Source organism: Halichoerus grypus, chromosome 7 (genome assembly GCF_964656455.1).
Source record: "Halichoerus grypus chromosome 7, mHalGry1.hap1.1, whole genome shotgun sequence".
In the NCBI taxonomy this organism is placed as follows: Eukaryota; Metazoa; Chordata; class Mammalia; order Carnivora; family Phocidae; genus Halichoerus; species Halichoerus grypus.
Window position 1 is genome coordinate 141,626,927 of NC_135718.1, and position 14,428 is coordinate 141,641,354.

A 14,428-nucleotide genomic window follows, 5' to 3' on the forward strand; every position below is an offset into this window, starting at 1 on the left:
GGAGGTGATCGGCCAGGTATAACAATCTCACTGCTACCCGAGAACGGAGAACAGCCATCTACGCTTTAACCTACGTTTGCTTCTAGTTAAAATCAAGTGTTAGTTAATGAATGAGTTTGAGTGAATTTATAGATCGAGGGCAGCCCAGCCCTGCCTTGTTTAGCAAACATTTTTCAACACGGGCAGTCACGGGGAAATCTCAAGCCCAAGTTAAGTGCCAACTTAAAATGGATTCCCGAGACGCCCCTGGCGTGTGTATTAATTCTATTTGTATTACTATTTGGAATGTCACGCGGGATGCCGCAGCTGGCTTTGCGTGACGCTCCGGCCCTCTCTCCATAGCATTGTTATCATTAAAATGACCATGTTTTCAAAGCCATGGCATCCTGCGTGAGAGACTTTACAGACATCCTGAAAAGGATGAAGAGCTGAAAATTTCTCCCCTGGTCTCTGCCTATTAAACATCGTAGTCCCTCACCAGCAGGCTACATTCTGGTGTCAAAGAACAGGGCACTGTATTCAATTTCAGTGCAGTGAGGGGTTTGAGTAATCCTGTCTCTTTACATTTCACATCACACCACTTGCAGAAAAGTCAACAGATCAGCTGCTCCAAACTCATGCCCACCCCTCAGGTCCGGGAACACAAAAATACTCCTTGTAAGTCGGTAAAAAAATGAAAGTGACACCTGGCAGAGGAAATCTGTCCTCAAGAGCTACGGGCAGGGATGGAAGTCCTTCTCTTTGGACACCTGCAAACCAGGGCTCCTGTTTTTGTGGTAACAGGGACAACAAGGCCGGTTTGGATCAGCAAGAACGGGGTAGAGACAAATACCTCTTTTCGGTCTCTCATTTCAAATGTTTCCTAACATTAAGCACTTTGATGGCTTAAAGAAATGAAAACATCACCTGATTTGGGTTGTATTTCTTTCCCCTTCCAAGCCTCTGGTGGAGATGTCAATTAAACTAACGTGGTTACGGAAATGAGAGAAAACAGTAAGGACAAGGCTCATGCGACTTCATCAACCCTTAACCAGTCAAAAAGGAACTAGTACGTAGTGAGGTGACCGGCTCCTTTCTCCCTCAGCAGAGATCCAACAGCAGGATCCGTTCTGGGAGAATATCTGATGTGGGCTTTGGGGTTTTACATATTGTTACCCCTCCTCTCCTCCTCCTTCTTTAATGGGTTCTAGAAAAAGCACAGGAGATTGCAGTTTCAGCAGACAGGGAAAAGAGGGTTGATATGCTTTACATAGTTATTTTTATATTTAATCCAAGAGCAAGAGAGGCCTAAGCAACCCAGCCGACTCTAAAAAGCATTTTAGGAAGTTGGCAACTGAACAAGCCACGTCCTGCTATCTTCCACGGTGAAGTAACTGGATCCGGGGTATAGATATGTTCGTCAAAGATATCAATAGCACAGATAATTAAGTTAGCGCAGCACACTATCCGCGTGCTTTGAAGTGTGGATACGGTTGGTGTGCTAACCTTTCCCTCACCTGATAGGCTAAGCCTACAATCTCCTCACATATGTTAACAATCTTGTGACCTTTGGTCCATACTCATTATCACATTATTTAGGTTACCCAACCATGTGGGGCCTACCGTAAAAAGGACTGCTTATGAACTGGGAGAGTGAGTTCACAGGCCAAAGACAGACTCTGCCAGGATGAGAAGAACCTGCAAGTAGAGAGCCTAGAATTCTCTAGATGTAGCTACATCGCTGCAGGAGGGCAAGAGCATCACAGAGCGGGAAAGGCTGTTGGCCAACCCGGTGCTCCCCCAATTCTGAAGTCTATGAGAGTCATATGAGGTGTTTCTAAAAATATGAGGTACTGGATCCCACTCTCTAGAGACTCTTATTCAGACCATTGGGCGGGAGGCATGGAATCTGCATTTTAATGAGTACAGAGGTGATTCTAAGTTTGTAGTCCCTGGGCTACATTTTGCACAAAGCTAAGTACAGAGTCAATTCTCCTAAGACTCCAGTGGTATCTCCAGTCATATTACCTCAGAAACCAGCAGACATTTTACCCATTAAATTTTGGGCTTTGCATATTTTACATCATTTAATCTTGTGTGTCTATATATTTAAGATTTGCTTCATTTTACAGTCATGGAAACCGAGCAGTGTTAAGTAATTTGATCCAAGGTCACAAGTTAATAAGTGGCAAAGCCAGGCACAGAACCCAAATCTGCTGCTACCAAATGGAACCAAATTTTAAAGGGAGAGCCTCCTACCCCTTGAAAACTCTAGGAAAGAGACTCAGAGGACAACAACTTAGAAGGTAAGGGCAGCAGGTGTGAGGGAGAAGTCTCCTGATGTGGGTGTAATTCACCTGCATTTTTCCTCCACAGAAGACAAGAGTGAGTGGGACCAGGAGCTCAAGAAAAGACTAAAGCTAACCGGTGCAAAGTATTAGAAGTCGCCCAAAGCAGGAGCATTCTTTTGGAGCATTTTACTGGAACTTGATGAACAAAATAACCTATATGAATTGCATGGAGGAATCAGCCGTTAGACACAGAGAAGCCTGTTATGCAAAACGTGAATGATGACTCTCCTTTGAAACAGAAGGTAAAGAATGTGCGAATTGGGCCTCTTTCTAGACCACTCTGTTCCCCAATTATGCCAGTCTCTGTAGAGACCCCCGCAAACTTGAATATAACCTTCCTGTGTTCATTTTGGGTTTTCAGTGAGGAAGAGAAAGAAGCAAAAAGGCGAAGACGACGAGACACAAAAGAAAACAAGGACCCGAGCGCCATCTTTCCTCAATGCCACTACTGGGCTTAGGGATGCAACAGCTCCTTGACGGAAAGGCCTTTTACAGTAAGAAAAAAGCAGATGTGTTTCAGCTGCTACAGGAAGATAAATAGCCTAGGATATCCATTAGTGCCCCATAAATCCTGCTGCTCAGAATGCTGATATATTTCTGGTGATTTGTGATGTTTCCCTTTCCGGGTTTTGATGGCAACTGAGGTTTAATACAGTAGACCAGTTTGGCAAGGGTAAGATGCATCAGCTATGACAAACGTAACTCTCTCAACTCAAATCCCTCAGCATGTGTGAAAGCAGCAAACCTAGCTAACTTCCCAATTCCCATAAGAAACCTCCTCTGGGAATATGACCTTCACTGGGGCATTTCCAGGGAAAATTCCATTGTTCAATGTATTCTTGGAGAATCTCCCATGAGGCTTGCTTAGAGAAATTTTACTTATTCTTCTTTCAAACATGAGGTTTTAGTGGGTTAAACCCACCCTGATGGTAAAAAAAAAAAAAAAATGTAAAGACTTATTTATTTGAGAGAGGGGTTGGGGGAGAGAGATAGATACAGCATGAGTGGGAAAAGCAGAGGGAGAGGGAGAAGGAATCTCAAGTCAACTTCATGCTGAGTGCAGAGCCCGACATGGGGCTCAATCCCAGGACCCTGAGATCATGACCTGAGCCGAAACCAGGAGTCGGACACTTAACTGACTATGACAGCCAGGTGCCCCTCAATGGTAAAATTTTAAAAGGAGAGCCTCCTACCCCTTGAAAACTCTAGGAAAGAGACTCAGAGAACAACCAACTTAGAAGGTAAGGGCAGCAGGTGCATTTCCAAGGCTGAGCTGTGGTGGATACTCACTCTCTGTCATTTACACGTCACCTAAAGACCAGTTCCATCAAGAATAGCTGGTAGACAGGGAAACACAGACAGGCATGGGACCCAGTGCAAAACTGGCAAGCAGAGAGTTATAAAACCTTTTTTCTTTTTCGCCCTCTAGAAGCAAATATAAACCTGCTTTATGATGGCAATCCTAGTTTCCAGAGAAGCACTTTTGCAATAATAGCACCGTAGAATAAAAGCTTGAGCAACCAGGGGCATTTAGAAAAGCAAAGCCTTCCTCTTTCCAAATATATTGTTGTCAGTGCTGCCAATGCTCTGTTCCTTACGCTTCCTGCCAGGAGCTCACCTTATTCCTACAGACTCAAGTATTAAAGTGTCTGAGTACTGAAGGGCACAGATAGGGTACCTCTTCAGTAGAGTTTCTTTAAGGATTAACTGAATCACTGTATGGACAGACACTCTGGACAGCGTCTGGTACACAGTAAGTGCTATATGAGTCGTAGCTATTAATATTGTTGGAATTGTGATTGTTATATGTAGCTCAATTAGCCACAACACATATATTACACTCCAAATATTTTTTAAAGCAAACATGTGACATGTTTGCATTTGCCACCTTGATTCTATATCCCATGGGGGAAACTTCTAATTTAAAAAATCAACCATTTCAAAAATCTGAAAATAGTTAAGCTACCTCCTTTCTCTTTTCCCTTTAAAATTTGAAAGAATCTAGAACAAGGCTTCTCAACACTGTTGACTTTTTAAGTTGGATAATTCTTTGTTGTATGGGAGGATGCCCTATGCATTCTATGTTCAGCAGCATCCCTGGTCTCTACTCGATAGATGCCAGTTGCACCTTTTCTCCCAGTTGTAATAATCAAAATGTCCTCAAACATTGCCAAATGTCCCTGGGGGCGGGGAGCAAAACTGTCCTTAGCTGAGAACCACTGGCCTCTAAAATATGCCTCGAACGTAAGATGGTGTGCCCCCACCAAGGATTTCACTTATGCCACAAAGAACATTTTACTAGCAGTGGAGTGCAACCCACAGCCTGACAGGGACAGTGAGATGCTAAGCACTAACGAACTATGGTGAGCGAAAGAGTCCAAACTTCTTCACATATGCAAACTCCACATTTAATTTTCTGCAAGATTACCCACAATAATTACAAAGTTTCTATAATACAGTCTCAAAAGCTTGGAACTATGAGATCCATAAGAATTGATCTTTTATCTTTTACCTTTGCTGTGTACTGTCTCTGAGTAACATAGCAAATTAATGTAGGCAATATTTTCCTCTAATTTCTAGGAGTATTAAAGTGAAACTTTACTAAAATTAAAATGATTATTAAATAATCCAATGGAGAGAAATACAGAGTAAACCTCTAGTGTACAAACAACATTGAGGTCGACCAAGACCCATTTTGCTTTTAAGCAGGCATCTTTTAACTGAACATATTTGTTGTCTATATGATGACTAATAGTTTGACATTCTAAAAGTAATGTTGAAATATTAGCTGGTAGCTGCTTTTGGTTAATGATGGTTTGAGGGCAAAAAGCTGACATCTATATGACACCGGTCTGTTCGCTCTGCCAGTCACACAGAGTACTTTTGAAGCATTAGCGTAGCTTGAATGGACTTCCTACCGGGAATCTATGGCCAAATGCTGACTAATGCCAGATCAACTTGAAGATTTCAGAGCCATTATCAAATACATAATTTCTCTGTCATAGTCTTAGAATTAAGCCAAGCCAAGAAATTCACCTTACTACTCAGAGCTGTATTAGGATCTTATTTAACTGATATTAATAAAATAGAGCTCACATGAGAAAGAGCACACATTAACTTCACCTTCTAATATCCATGTGACTTATAAGGTTTCATTCCAAAGGGAAAAAATATGACACTCATTTTAACTAAGTATCAGACCCACATGATTTTATCCTAAGGGTATTCATTGCTTTGAGGAGGGAATGTTGCACCATCTACCCTCATAATCATTTAGCTGTCCCTTCACTTTAGAGATGATGTTACGGACAAGGATGACTCTTCTACTACATAGTAAAGTGGGTGGGACTATAGGTAAACATGAGAACCAAGCTTGCATGCACAAGGTCATTTCTCTCTTACTTAGAGCTGCCTCAACTCCATCTTCTGACAGGCCAAGAGTATATTTCCACTCTCTTGCCTGACCTAAGAAAGAGAGGAAAGCCTGAGGACTGGGTAGAGAGAGGTATTCTGCATCCTGCATGAGCCTCCAAAGGGTACTCCCCCTTTCCCTCACTGCAGCAGAGGACAAAATCAGAATCTTTGCACCATCGTTAACCATAGATACCACACTCGACACAAAACAAGACATTCCAAGTATTTCTTCTAACATTCTCAGGGTGTTTTTCCCCTTCGTAACTTTCTTTACACTCATCTTTAGTCCTACCCTGCACCGGCCCTCTAACAAGACTGGAATCTCTAAGAGGTAGAATCAATCCAGATCTGGAGGTCAGAGAAGACCCAATTTCTCATCTTCGGCTCCCTTTCTAGCAAACTGTTACTCTGAACAAGCCACTTATTCTTGCTAAGTTAACTCAGATGTAAAAAAGGGAGATGATAATTTGTGACTTCATAAACTTTCACTATACAAATATCATGTATTATTAGAAGAAGTACTTAAATTTAGAGAAAGAGTGGAAGGGAGTCATTTTGCATGTGATTTCAGTGAGCACAGTAAGAGAAAATTATTCATCAACAAGCACAATTATTCTTAGGCGTCTTCACTCAAAACTGGTCATATGGTTCCATGACCTCCTAAAGGAAAAGATGGAAAGCCAACACCTCTTCTCCTTTCAATCCCTCCTTTCCACCTCCATCATTGTAATACTGAAAAAAGGGTCATTGGGCAGGTTTTTTTTTGTTTGTTTTTTTTTTCCCCACGAAGGGCCCTGGAGTCTTTGTCTCATGGCCTAACCTCAGGGATTTTGCTTAAACTGATTTAAGAAGGTGGCCTGGCTTGGCATCAACCTTGGAAATTACAGGGATTTCCCATTCTCCTTTTTCCTTGGACTGCATCTCATTGCTCACACAACCATTTGGTATCTCCCTCTTTTCTTGGTCCCCTGTACTTACCCAAACCCACATCCTCAAAACAAACATGCAGAGAGGGAAGTACCTCTCAGAAGGGAACTCCATCTGCTCTACAAACAGAGTGCCAATCGGACATAATGTGGGAGCAGCAGGCTACTCTCTGGGGAAGACACCAGAGCGTCTGGTGGACCCCAGGAGGCTAAAGCACAAGAAGGCACAGGATCCTTTCCAGTGCACAGCCTGGAACCCAGGGGGTTGGAAATGTTGTAAACCATAGACCTTACGCCATTCCTTAAAGATCAGATGACGGTATTCCGGACTGGAAGGCAACAGCAAAACCTACATGAAAAGGTCATCCTCTGAGTCCATTTCCCAGACAGGCCCTCATGATGTACACCAATGTGACCCTCCTCTATCATGTGTTCCCAAGTTCTTAGAAGCTGATTACGTGATAACCGTACCAACTAGAAGAGATCATCACAGGAAAGAGAAAAATCTTTTTCTGGAGGCTTAAAACCAGGGAATGGCTTTCACATCTGCTAGAGGTTGCTATGATTTTGTGGCGATCATTGAATCTCTGCATAACACAATTTCTTCATCTGTAAAATTGGGAAGAAAATGTGATTTATTTAACTCATAAGATTTTCTTTTTGAAAATCAGTTCAATAACAGAAGTAAAAGCTACTTTTAAATAAAAAGCATTAAATATTACTAAACACCTAGTCTCCTACATGTAGATTAATCTAACTTATGCCTATAGTTGCAAAAGCACAACGTGACTTTAGAAAATCTTCAGTGTTACTATCTGAAAAAGCAAAAAGATGGTTCTAACATGATTTGTCCCTATGTCAATGAACCCATTAAGTCTTTCTTTCCACAAGTCTGTCTATATCTTTGTATAAATCTCTGTGTCTCCAAAGGTAGCATGATGAAGTAGAACAGTGTACTGGATTTAAAGGTAAAATACCATAAGGCAAATCCCAAAACCATTATTTTCAATTTTATTGTCTTGGAAAAAATAATGTCCAACACCATCTACCTCTAGGATTGCTTGAGTGTTAAATGAGAGGCATCTAATTATACCTCTGCCTCATTCTTTCTGTCTCTGTCTCTCTGTCTCTGTCTCTATCTCGTCTTCTTCCTCCTCATTATCCATGATCCTTCTCCACCTCTGTCTCTCACCTTTTCCTGTCCATAGGATAGAATTAAGTTATATTTTTAGATTTTCTGATTATTGAGTAACTAAATTAAGTTGCTTTTTATGATGATCATCTTCTCTGTTTCTGGTCTGAGTCTTTGGAATGTGCTAGAGGAAATCCATTTCATGATTTCTCTTTCATTCCAGAAAATACACCTTTCCCACCACCTCTGCAAATTGTCTCCAACTTAATGAGGTAGTGTGCAGAAGATATATAGGAAAGATTACACATTTGAGGCTTGGCTCTGTCACTCATGAGCTGGGTAAGTTCTATCCCTTCTTGGAGGTTCAATTTTCTCATTTGTAAGATCAGGGTAACACTATCTCATAAGAGTAATGGGGGAATGAGATCAATTAAGATGCCATATAAAACACATGGCATAATGCCTGGTTAAATGGTGAGTGCATAATAAAGAGCAACTTGTATTATGTTAAAACTAAAAAATCAGTTTTATAAATTAATGACACCATGGATAACATTAATAATGGCAATTTTGGGAGAGATTCTTAAGATAGGATACTATCCATGAAATAGCTTGGAGACAGAAACCTCTAAAAATTGCTAGCACCGAGCATGAGCTATGTGCCAGGCATTCTTCCTAGTACTTTGTGTGTGTGAACCCATTTCATCCTCATAACAATCATATGAAGTAGGTACCATTATTGTTCCAATTAAAGGTGAGGGGATAGAGACTTCTAAAAGTGGTTCACTCATTTCCTTAGATCATCACAGCCAGTAAGTGGTTGATCCAAAATTCAAACCCATGGAGTCTAGTACCAGAGGAGGAGGAGTCACGCTCCTCCAGGAAAGACGGCATCTTCTAGACCAACCAGGACGTTGCCAGTAATCTGTTACCAGGAGTAAAGTACCGAAGGCTGCCGGTTATTTTCTTTTTAATTGAAATGAGTGTAGCTGAACTTATAACGGCACGGCTCTTGCCCACCACCACCCTGATCTCCTGTCTAGTGTAGGCAAGACAGCAGCACGGTCCAAGCCAAAGCCTTGGGAGCTGCTCATAGCCTGGGCTCATCCGTGGTGTGTGCACATCACCCACCAACATCAGCATCTTTGCCACCACCACTGCCACCATTATTGTTACCACCATCATATCATGACTAATGGGTCACTCTAGGCCAGGCATATGGTAATTCTTCATAGTCGTTTTCTGTGTGTGTTGCGGCAGGAGAAAATGTTGAAAACCACTGAGCTACACCACTCCAGATGCATCCATAAAAGCCCTTTCTCATAGTTCTACCATCCATGACTGCACGGCTGACCTTGGAAAGGGAAGAGGGATGGCAATAATGTTTACTGATATCTGTCTTGTGTCAAGCATTGGACAAGGGAATATCCATGTGTAATCGTACTGAATCCTCAACACAACCTAAAATATAAGCACGATAGTTATTTTAATCTCAGTTTTACAATGAAAGAAACCACAGCTGGGAATGGTTAAGTGTCTTTCCTGAAGATCACAGGGTTTCTAAATTATCACTGCGGGATTAAAACCAGACCTGTATTACTCTTTTGAGCAATTCATTTAGAATAGATTCGCCATTTCCTAATCTAGATTTTTTCCACTATAATATAAGCTTTCTCTTTTGTAGTCTATACACCAGAAGGCAGGAGCCCTCCAAAAAAGCACTAGCTCAGGAATCAGAAATCCCAAGACCTAGTCCTGTTTTTACAACTCATACTTTGTGTGACTTTGAGTAAGTTGTTTACCCATTAAAATGAACAGTTTCCAGCTCGAACTTCTATACTCTATGATGTCCCTAGAAATAGATAGCAGATGCCTATTGCCACTCAAAGGACATCAATTCTGATCACAGGCTTTTTCTCTGCCCTTGGACGGAAGATTATGGAGAGGGGCCCACGGCATGAGTGAGCTTGTTGACCAGACCATCAGACACGGGTGGTGAAGAAGGTTGGCTGGGAAGTGTGAGAAAGTCATCCACCTAGCAGCTGTCCCTGCCTGAACAGTACCATGGATAAACAAGAGTCCCTCTCTAGAGATCTCTGCTGGCACCTTATCTTCATTCCTTTCGGAAAAAAAATTTCATATCCTTGTGAAGAATGTATTGCCTTCTACATGCAACTGCCAAAAACCCAACTGTAGGCAAAAATCCATCTGACAAAATCCCTTAACCGCTTTGATTCAGTTCTTAAAGGAGATTAGTTGTTGGAAGGTCACAGAGAAGCCATCCTACTGCACATGGCAGCTTGGGGTTTCAAAGCTTTCAGTACTGAGGGAATCTCCGTGCTTGATGTCCCTTCTCTCCATGCTGTTTAATCAATGAATCAACAAATAGTTACTGAGCAAGGCTTCCCTGAGGTCTGCAGGTCACCTCAGATGTGCCTCTCCAGTTCAATAGCAGGAGAAAGAAAAACAGATTTTTCTGACTCCTCTTAAACTTTCCATTTATAAAATCAGAGCTAGCATGAAAAGACCATGGGTCTCCTGTTCCTCTTTTTTCTCTTCCTTGAACCTTTATGGTTCACAAAGAAAAAGAAAATGCTATATAGCTGAGATAATATATAAGAGCTAAAAGGAAAGAAGGAAGAAAGGAAGGAAGGAAGGGATGGAGGGAGGGAGGAGGCAGAGATGGAAGGAGGGAAGGGGGAAAAGACGGAAGGAGGAAAGGGAGAATCAGGCCCTTAGGTTTCCGGAAGGTCAAAGGACACTGACCATGTCTACAGTCCTCTCAAGAAATGTCTCTTTAGTAGCATGTAACCTCCATGTTTACTAGTCTATTAATTATTACTGCTCTTTAGTACATATAATTACCTACTGCTAGTTTTAAGCTTTTAGGATTGATATAATTATGAATCTCTTATACCTTGAAGTGTCCTTCTGCTCTCAACTCTAGCAATAGGATCACAGACAGAATGTGCAAGTCGCCTCAAAACCCAAAGCTTCGGAAATCCTAAATTAAAAAAAAATAATTTTCCTAAATAATTTGCAAATAAATGAAAAAATACAGTAATAAGGGACTACTTCTGGCTTTTAATAAATGTTATATAAAACACTACACTATGCTACAAACTGAATCACCATGTCCTAAGTGATGACAGTTACTGCAGCACAGAGTTGTAGAAAAAGACCAACTTACGATGTGAATACTATCTTTCTCTGGTTCAACACTATTAGCAGGATTCTACTTAAGCATAAGTTTCCTCAATTAAAAAAAAACAAGGAAACTGGCAAGAGTTTATTGGACACTTGCAAAGTGCCAGACATGGTATGAAACACTTTCTATGCATTATCTCTTTAACCCTTTCCTTCACGCATGGGTGTGCATTATTATCTTCAATCTACAGATGAGGATGTGGAAGCTCAAAGACACGAAGAAACTTTGCCCCAAGTCCTAAGCATAGTGGGGTCCAGAGAAAAGACTGCAACCCACGTCTGACTCCAAAGATTTTGCTCCTAACTACCCCGTAGCCCACACTTTATTCCTATCCTTCAACTTGGAGAATCAAGGCCAGGAAAAGTAAAAACAACGCAGTTTTAATTATAATTTACCCTACTTGGAGTTTCCACATCTGCTTTGAAATTGCTCCCTTTTCCCTCAACATGAATTACTAGAGTCTTCTCTTTCATTTATTTTTGATAAGCAAAGCTAGTATTAGAATAGTAAGCCATGAGGTTGCAGCTAACCATGACCTTCTGAAGAAGGTTTCAGTCTAAGCATGCAATGAGGCACTCCAACATCCTAAAAAGCTTGATTTTTTAAAAACCTTAAATATAAACACTACGTTAACACTTACAGATTAAAAAAAAAAACAAACAAACAAACCCTAGTTCACTAGATAAAACTCTTTAGGGCATATAGAGGGGCTGATGCTCTTACATCCTACTGAGATTCTAAATTATAAGCCAATGCTTTTCACATGCTGATTGGGTCTGTGGAAGGGAAGGCAGTAACAGAAAAATCAACACCAATACTCCGTATGACATCTATACGTGTACAATTGTGCACCTATTCAGAAGTATCTGTATGTTAAAAGGAGGTAAAATATAAACACAGCATTATCTTTTGTTCCAAGATGGTGCGATTATTTATACCATTTGCATGTGGCAGGAGGTGTGGCTCAAGAGACCCGTTCAGGTCTGTTTCACCTTGAGATACAACACACCTAGAGACAGTCCTTGGCTTCAAGTGCCCGTGGGTGCCCGTGGATGCCCGTGGGTCTCCAACACGGTGACTTAGCCCCTTCGTTCCTGAGCACCAGGTACCCACTTGATCCACCCTCCAATGGCTTCTAAGGGCCCCCTTCATCCCCCAACTTTTATGGCTAGAGTTTTTTCTTTCATTTCCTTTTTAATAAGCATAGCTGCTATCAGTACACCAAACAAACCACAAGATTAACACTTCGCACGGGTACAAGTTGTTAATATTTCTTGGTTGAAGGCAAATTTATGAATATAATAATTTTCACATAGAGAAACCATCTCTACCAAAGAAATGCAAATGGAACTGTAAAACTTGGTCCTGGTAGAACTCAGCCAAGGTGTGCCTGGGTGAGAACCCTGAAGTCAGGCACAGCACTGCTCCAGGGACTGCGCGTGCTCATTACCATACTGCAGAAGTTGCTTCTAGAGCAAGTAACAGTTTTCAGAGAGATTGAGGTTACAAAATAATCCAGAGACTTCAGAAGGGAGAGAAAAATTAACTGTATCACAGAAAAGCTAAGGAACAAAATGACCTATTCCTCTTCGGTCAAAGCCTGAGGACTTCTAGCCCACAATTAGCATGACCTTCCATGAAGGAAGCCCTGAAATACACAGATTTCCTTTTTGTTTCTAAAATAAAGGTACTTACCGGTGAAAATCCAGAAGTCACCACACTGTGCACAGGATTACCTTGGCCGCCCTTCTCCATGGAAGCAGAGAGTGGGACCTGCCAAGTTTGTGAAGCCATCTACTTGGGTTGACTGGAAAGAGGTGTGTGGGGGTGGGGGGGGGCAGTGGGGGAGAAAAAGAAGGACTTGCCCTTTAAAACGGAACAGAAGCAGATACCACATCACATGACCTTTTACCGTAATTTCTATTAAAATCATTTCATGTCTGGTTGCCTCTGCTCTCCTGGCTCATTTGTATTGTTTACAACAACTCATTGCACTGGCAGTTAGTGGTGGCTGAATCCATGGTTACCCGTTTTTACATTCACTAGTTAAATGGCATGCAGCTCTGCTGTGGGTTTCAGGGAGCCAGCTCTTAAGAAACCACAATCCAGCTATCAATCAGACTAATCTGAGAGAAATTAATCTTATAAACATAAGTATTGGCGCATATTAAAAATTGATAGGAAGGGGGCACGGGCTTTTATTGGTTAGAGTTACAAAAGTGGACAAGCTGAGATCTGACTTAAGAGTCTCGGAGTATTCGGTCTGTGGTCTACATCTGACAGCCATTCATGTGGGGCATCTAAAGATCTTTCAAGGGTAATACGACCACCCTTTAAAACAAATCCAGCATCCCTCAAAATCTTGTGAGCCTTTATTTTATGCAAAGGTGCTCAGGATCTACAGTGCACCTAAAAGACAGATGTAACCAGACTGCAATCCCAGCAAAGTAACTTAAACACATACGTATAAGACAGTAAAACACCAAACACACAGCACTGGGTAGCATTCAATTAAGACAAACCTCAGCAGAATGCTCTTTATGAGTAAATTAAAACTGCAAACTAATATGTTTTATTGAGAGCAAGAACGGTACAAATTCATTCTATTGTCTGTGAATTTATGTGGTTAATTCTTTAAAAACAGTCCCCACAGCAAACTTGTTTCTCCAGATGGACATGACCAACAATTATAATTGCTAATAAAAATTTAGAAGTTTTATAGTTTAATGCCCACAATAATTGTCCCACAAGTCACATCTAAATGCTAAATGAGAACAGCAAATAGTTAAAGCTAACATATTACAACCCCATCTACTGCAAAGTCACTGTATCAGAAGCTAGAATTGATTTGTTTCCTCAGAACGAATTGAAAATGAATGTAACATAACGTCGGAAAAAATCCCTCCTACACTGCTAATCGGATATTGTATAATGGTTGATTGCAGCTTTGCCCTGCGCTATTGCTGCCTAAATCATACATACTTACACGTTCTGGGTTCTTCCAAGAGTTTGGTGCAGTTTCAAGGACAAATGTCTTAAGGAAGCCTCTCCTACTGTGCAGCAGGGAGCCTAGCTCGGATCTGATGACAAGAGCACAGTGCTAAATCTGACAACAGAGAAGGAAACTTCCTGCGTGAAGAAGAGATCTTGGAAAGTCTCAGGGTTAAAAAGGCAGCTTTAACTGTGCTGGTTGATTTGCTCCCTGGTTGTGTATACACAGTAGCAGCTGATCTGTGTTTGCAGCCCTGCAGAAAGGAACCTTTACTGAAAACCAATGGCATCACATTTCCGCGGAGCTGGTGCCAAGTGCTGGAGAGCAGAACAACCTTTGACAACTTCACACAATTCAACCCAGCCGACTTACCACAGGTCAGGGAGGACTGTGGAAAGTGTCCCCCCACTGGGTTTCATCTCGGGC

General features: G+C 41.5%; 1 protein-coding gene across 8 annotated transcripts in view; it reads right to left on the bottom strand.

The window, feature by feature from the left end:
* The window catches only part of ESRRG (estrogen related receptor gamma), a 565,965-nt gene that overhangs the window by 540,903 nt on the left and 10,634 nt on the right, over positions 1-14,428 (bottom strand). Inside the window, exon 1 of one of the 8 annotated variants that reach the window (XM_078078366.1) lies at positions 13,997-14,123. The exons of 6 other annotated variants lie outside the window; for them this stretch is intronic. The gene's annotated coding sequence lies outside the window, so the exon portion shown is untranslated. Of the gene's footprint in view, positions 1-13,996; positions 14,124-14,428 lie in introns of those variants that run through there. One more of the 8 variants, XM_078078362.1, reaches the window with a different exon arrangement.